Source organism: Rhagoletis zephyria, unplaced genomic scaffold, assembly GCF_001687245.7.
Source record: "Rhagoletis zephyria isolate East Lansing unplaced genomic scaffold, Rhagoletis_zephyria_1.1 Rzeph_scaffold_00383, whole genome shotgun sequence".
In the NCBI taxonomy this organism is placed as follows: domain Eukaryota; kingdom Metazoa; phylum Arthropoda; class Insecta; order Diptera; family Tephritidae; genus Rhagoletis; species Rhagoletis zephyria.
Window position 1 is genome coordinate 129,006 of NW_016157467.1, and position 7,228 is coordinate 136,233.

The 7,228-nt window shown below is 36.5% G+C and overlaps 1 long non-coding RNA gene across 1 annotated transcript; it reads right to left on the bottom strand.

Annotated features, from left to right (window-relative positions):
• Positions 1–1,494: 1,494 nt before the first annotated feature.
• On the bottom strand, positions 1,495–1,900 carry LOC108359399 (uncharacterized). The gene is made up of 2 exons (XR_001846912.1): positions 1,818–1,900; positions 1,495–1,758 (listed from the first exon to the last, which is right to left on the bottom strand). It is a non-coding gene; the product is annotated as an uncharacterized LOC108359399 (long non-coding RNA).
• Positions 1,901–7,228: the final 5,328 nt, after the last annotated feature.

Here is a 7,228-nt window from a genome sequence, read left to right on the forward strand (position 1 = left end):
GAATTTAAGTATTGTTTTTTGTTTTTATTAAAGAAAACGTATGTTCGTAACATATTTACAGCATAAGAGATGTACAGAGTTTTTTTATTAAATACATGATTATGTTTTTGTTATGTTTTTTCTAATAAGCAATCATTATTTAATAAATATGTCTGTTTTTTTCATCAAATTATACCATCGTCGTTGAAATAGATACTTTACTATTGTCGTATGTTCTGTGGACAAAACAAAGTTGTGAGTAAACGCTACTTACGACAAATGTATACGGAATGAAAAGTAAATTTTCTCATTAACGTTAAGAGATATTAAATGTAAAAATATGGGAAATCAAAACTAATAACACCAACTACGTCTCCCTCAAAAGTTACAAAAATCTACCGTACAGTTTCGGATTAATTCGACCTTAAACTTCAAAGTCAATTTTCTCAAAACCGTGTTTTGTAACATTCGACATCCGTTTTCTGAGACGACGATATTGCATGCTTTAGTTTTAATCTGTTTAAGTTAAGTTGTAAAGGTGAAAATAGGCCTCCTGGGCAACCGAGCACATTAAAAAAAATCGGTAACGCGCGTAAAAGCATACCTCACAAGTGGTGTGGAAAATGCAAGAACAAATATAAATGGAATAATTTTCGAAATTATGAAATGGTTATTGGTATTTTCCATCTCAAAGGGGGTGATTAATTTGAACGTTATTTAAGCTGCCTTTACACGGTCGATTTTTGTCGTTTAACCAAAATCTACCCCTGTAAATTGCAATTCAACCGTAAAATGTAAGCGCTTTGGCTAGTCGATATCTTAAGTAAATTTTCCAGTCGACAGAAATCGACCCGTGAAAAGGCAACTTCAGGAATTTTTTAATTTTCTTTTTTTTTTGCTTGGGCGTCTTTTGAAGATGTGCCAAATTATATTGTCTACTTAAATACAAAACAACAATTTCTTTAAGCCATCTTGTGCAGCAATTTGTTGATCTTATCCTCACCGCTACCGAAATCACCAACCTCAACGTAGTGATTAGCCTTCTTGCGCCAGCCTCGGGTTGATGTGTTGAGCTTGAATAGCAACAGGAAGTTGGGGGCTTTCTTGAAGTGAAGTGAATCAACGCACTGAATTTCGTGCGCTTCGCGAAATTTGCGTTCGATCACAAAGCAGAGATTGGGACACGCTTGACCATTCCACGCTTGTACATCAATTCACAAACTGATTTAAGATTTGGATAACCCCATATAGGGGGTTCGGCATACGTAGCATATTAATGGTTGCCTTGCTAATTTGATGAACACACCGTTTTAATGTGGCGAAGACAGAACTGTAAAACTACGCACTTTTTGTGCAACTTTGTTGATACCGCGGATGCGGATCACAAAAGCCAATTTGGATTTTTCAGGCCCGTCGAATTGGCCGCATTTCTTTGCCACACAGCGTTACACCATCTCACGGCGTCCATCACGGAGTTTTCTTGTTTGATATTTCTCAGATGCACCAAGTTTTCACATTTACGGAGTGCAATCACAGCAGAGCGCTTTAGTTTACGTTTGATCAGGGTAGCAATTTGCTGACCTGCTCTTGCTGAACTGCAGCTTCGGCTCGGGGACAGGAGGCAGCTTCCTGGAAGGTTGTCTGCCCTTTGCTTGCGGTTTCTTACCGGCCCATGATGGCAGTCATCTTAACTTGTTACTTAGCACGTTGAAAAGGCGAAAAAAAGTTCGCCAAATGTTTGGAGCACATCGTAAATGAGCCACTCGATTTATAACATTTCTATAAACAATTTAATTAAAAACTTTTTATACATAGATATGCTGCAACCATGCACTTACTTTCCCAAATTCCATCCGTTTATCGGCATAATTTTCCAAATATGCCTGCTACTTCATTACTAATTACTAAATTTTCCAACTGCGCCTTCTTTGTTGGCTCGACATATCCTAAAAAGAAAAATTTACATTAAACAATAGAAATCGCAAAAATTAGCAAATAAAATACTCGCTTTTGCTTTTACGCTCTCGCTGCAATGTTACTGTTACTATACAAACCTAATGTTACTCGCATATTTTCGAGCCCGTATGTAAATTTTCGGGAAAAAGGTTAAAAAGTGTATTCATCTGCTGAAAAGATATTTTCGCTGATTCACAATTTATTTAAAATAAATCTATTAGCCCAATCTCCAATTCCATGTGAATAAATCTCCCCAGTGCTTAAATAATTTTCACCACATTAAATAGCTGCACAACACCCTAATTGCCGAAAAAGCGTTGCTTGCAACACTAGTCCTTTATGGGGACCAAACTTGGCGAAAAAAAAATAGCTAAGTTTGTTTACTGGATATACTGAGCTATTAACTATGAAAAGTTATGCAAGCAGTATCCTCATTAGTGCTGCAAAGCCATCGATAGTGACACTATCGATAGTTGTCGATAGTGTTATAGACAACCATCGATAATATCGATGGTTTATTAGGGTGACCCGTTAAATGGCAAAGGGGTACACAAATATTATTTTATTTACACATATTATATTGAACGGATTTAAATGCTAAAAAAATACAACTTATCATTTATTTCTAAATTAGCTGCAGTTTATGCCTATTAAAAAAGGAGATTACAACTTGAAGGGGGTAACTGCTCATTTTAAGTACAAGCAAACAAAAGTAAAAAAGCAAAAAAAAAAAGAAATAAACCCTGTCGATCACCCCGTGTGAAAATTCTTGCAAGTTATCTGAGGGTCAATTCCCGTTCTGCGTTATCGTGAAGTGAAGTGAAAAGTATAAAATTAACATCGAAATAAATGCGGTGTAAAAGTGTTATTTTTATCACTTCGCAATAAGACAGATCGAAAATCAACCTGCAGTTAAGCTTTTGATGGAAATAGACTATGAGTAAGTATTAGAAAATTTAAAATAAAACAAAGTTTAAGTAAGAAAGTTCAAAACAAAACAAACTGCAAAGTAAAATACCATCGAGTTTCCCCATTTGTGAATGTGATAGCAGCGATTCAGTTTCAAATGAACTAACAAGTTCAATTCTTCTCTCTTGAAAGTTTAGGCGTAAAATCATCACCAAAAGGTGGCGTGGGGAAAGATGAAGAAAAATTTATACAATTACTGAATAAATTTACACAGCAACGTCCAGATGAACACTAAAAAATGACTTTTATGGCGCTATGACAACATTGAGTTACCGGAAAGCCTTTCAATGGCCAAGAAAAGACTAGTCTGTTTGGAGAAAAAATTGTCCCGTGAGCCAGAGCTTTTAAACGTTTTTCAGAAAACAATTGACGACTATTTGAGCAAGGGTTATATAAGTAAGTTATTAGATGCTGACATAAATAGTAGTGAAATGGTCGGGCGTATTTGGTATTTGCCAATATTCGCTGTCTTTAACGAAAACAAGCCGGGAAAAGTGCGCATCGTCTGGGATGCTGCTGCAAAATCAAATGGGTTATCAGTAAATTGTGTGCTGCTGAAAAGGCCTGATCTTTTATGGCCCCTTTCAGCGATTTTGTTTCGATTTCCACAAAAGTCTGTGGCTTTATCGGGTGACATCCAAGAGATGTTTCACCAAATTCATATATGCGAAGAAGGTGAGCACGCACAAAGGTTCTAATGGCGTGGACATGACACTGCAAAAGAGCCAGACGTTTATGTGATGAACGTCATGATTTTTGGAGCTGCATGCGCAATATATAAAAAATGTCAATGCATCTAAATTTAAAAATGAATTTCCGGAAGCTGCGGTCTCAATTATAAGCGGTCATTATGATAAGCTATGCAGCTAGCTTCAAATATAAAAAATATTAATCAGCAGGGTGGCTTTAGAATCAGAAATTGATGCTGCAATAGTATACAAGTTTTATGTGCTCTTGATGACACTGCTAATTTTGCAGAAAAGAATCTTGTTACAAATACTGAATCGAAAATAGAAAAGGTTTTAGGCGTGTTCTGGGCACAATCTGATGATGCTATCACCTTTAAAATATTGACTGGGATGAGCAAATTAGGCCGGCCGAGCTAATAAAATGGCACAAATGGGTACAAATTCTTCCTAGCTTGCAAAATATTCGGATTCCACGATGCTATTTAAACACATTTTTAAGGTATGAGAATATTGACGTTCAGGTGCACACTTTCGTGGACGCAAGCAAGAACGGCTACGCTGTGGTGTCCTATTTTAGACTATGTGATGGAACAAATACCACATGTTCATTAATTCGTTCTAAAACTCGTGTAGCACCTTTAAAGATCACATCAATTCCTCGTTTATAGTTAAAGTCAGCGCTGATTGGATCGCGATATGCTAAGTTAGTAATAGAAGAGCACACAATTAAAATAAATAAGCGCTATTTTTGGTCCGATTCAAAAACGGTTTTAAGCTGGTTAAAATCGGGCCACAGAAAGTACCACCAATTCATCGCATTTCGTGTTAGTGAAATTTTGGACCTGACCGCGCTGAGTGAGTGGAAATATATACCGTCAAAAATCAGTGTTGCAGATGATGCGACAAAATGGGAAAATAAACCTGACTTTTCCCAACAAAGTCGGGGGTTCTGTGGCCCTTCGTTTCTTTATCTTCCAGATTGTGAAGGGCCAAAAGGAAAGTAAATCCGTAGAATCAGCGACCGAAGAGCTTAAACAACATGTGTTAGTTATCACAAAACGTTAGCCGATTTTCGACATATCGCGCTTCTCAAAATGGACGCGACTTTTGAGATGTGCAGCTTATGTGTCACGTTTTATTCATCACTGCAAGAAAAAAATAGGAGTACATTCAAGCACTAAGCTGTCGAGTGATGAGCTAAGAATAGCTGAAAATATTCTATATCGTAAGGCACAACGACAATATTATTCAGAGAGTATAGCAATGTTAAGTCAGGGAAAGAAGCTATCAAAATCTGATGACTTGTACAAACTAAGGCCGTTCTTGGATGCGAATAATTTACTGAGAATCGACATTCGCTTGGGTTCTGAGTATTCACCAATCATTATGCCGAGAAAATCAGCTCTTTGTAAATTAGTTATAAAATACTACCGTGAACATCTTCGCCATATGAATCGTGAAACAGCCATAAATGAGTTACGACAAATTTTTTTTCACGCTTACGAGCCTGTTTAAAATCAGTGGCTAACAATTGCCAGCTATGTAGAGTTCTAAAGTCAACTCCGACATATCCGTTAATGGCTAAGCTGGCCGAAGCTAGAACCGCAGTATCGGTTCTACCACCAATCCTTCACTGGCGTTGATTATTTTGGGCCTACATCTGTAACAGTCAATCGTCACAATGAGAAGAGATACGGGGCACTTTTTACATGCTTAACTATTAGAGCAGTTCATATTGAAAAAGTTACCTCACTAAATACATCCTCGTGCATTATGGCTACTCGTAATTTTATGGCCAGACGCAGCACGCCTATAATACTATCGACAAAGATGCGATGATTCGTGACTTGACGACCTCTTTGACTAAATGGAACTTTATTACTCCCAAAGCACCACAAATGGGAGTGTTTAATTCGCTCAATTAAAACGATACTTTATTCTATATTACCAAGTCGCAATCCTACCGATGAGCTATTACGCAGCATGGTGACTGAGGTGGAAAACATTGTTAATTCGCGTCCGCTTACCTATGTGCCACTCGATTACGAAAACTCCGATGTGCTTACACCAAACCATCTGCTTTTAGGAAGCTCAAACTCGCTATAATAAACTTGTAATTCTTAAGCCGAATTCTTTTTGTATGGTCTATTACAATTGTTAGAAAGCGATAGATATTTTATACTGACAAGGTCATTAGAGTCATAAATCCACGTGGTGTTTCTTTAGAAATCATTGTTCTAAGAGAAATTTAAGCGCCAGGTCTCGTAGTTTCGAAATAAGCTTAACCTAAACTGAAATAATTTAAACATTTTACGCTTGGATTAAAACTTTAATGGATTTTATAACGTACGGCTATAAGCGACGTGATCAATAAATACTAGGATAATCACACAAAAACTAAGCTGTTCTACTTATTGCGCGTAATCAAAATCAGACTTAATCCAGCGGCTTGAAGGCGATTTTCTCCTCGACAACAATATGTTTGTAAAAAAAATACAAAATTTCTAAGCATAGCCGCAGAAATTTTAAATTTATTGGTAGTTTGTAAGATTTGAAAACTTATTGTTAGCTTCGAAAGAAAGATTCAATAAATAAATACATATTTTACCACAAAAAAAAATTATATTGTGATAAAATTTTATTGATATTATAATTAATATAAGTATTACATATTTTAATATGCTATTTATATGGACATAATTATCATTCCAATTTTATAGGTTTAAAAGCAGACCCGGCGAACTCCGTCCCGCCTAAAATAATTTTTTTTATTGAGATATTTTGGTCCAATATTTTCACCAACAATTCACGTTCACGATTTCCAGTGAAACATTTATCTGTAAATATTACCGTTTGATGGTTATCAGAAGGCATTTTTCCACTGCTGATCTAACGACAGCTTTTACTACGAGCACGGAAGTGTAAGTGTGAGAATATGTGTGCATGCCACGGTGGAGGGAATACGGAAGGTGGCGCCGATGACAATACCGCTAATCGGCTCTCAGTGAATTTGACAGAATCAGCTGTTTTGCTGACGTCATAGTCGAGATGACAGCAGTAGAGATGTGCTGAGTCAATGCTTTTAAGTATCCAATACTCTCGATACTCGGTAGCGAAACATTTAGGTTTCGAATAAAAGCGCACATAGGCCAAAAATATGGAAAAAAAACGGTTCAGGAGAGACTCGCCTATCAAAACCCGAATGTGCCTGACCTACATTAGACACTTGTGGCTCATATTGCAGAGTTCACGTATTTGTTGTAACGATCGAGTGTGGATTGATGACACGTTCTTTTGTACTCCGTTTTCCAGCTATTAATATTTTCTCATAAACAGGGTGTAAAATAATAAATGTAACACTGTTTTTATTGAAAAATAAAATGGTCCTTTATAGATTTTGTGAAAAAATAGTTAATTGTTAATTTTCCAAAGATTTTACTTAAATTTTATTGATTACTTTTTCAATTTTAACCTTCATTTGGATTTACCAGCGGTAAACACTTTGAGAGAAAAGGGCAAGTAAAAATTAATGGAGTTAGTACCGTAGGTAACGATGTTTAACTGGGAGTTAGTGTTAACCAGATATGGTGAAAATGGCCCTAAATGTGATAGTGAAAAGGTGTAAGCATGGTCGT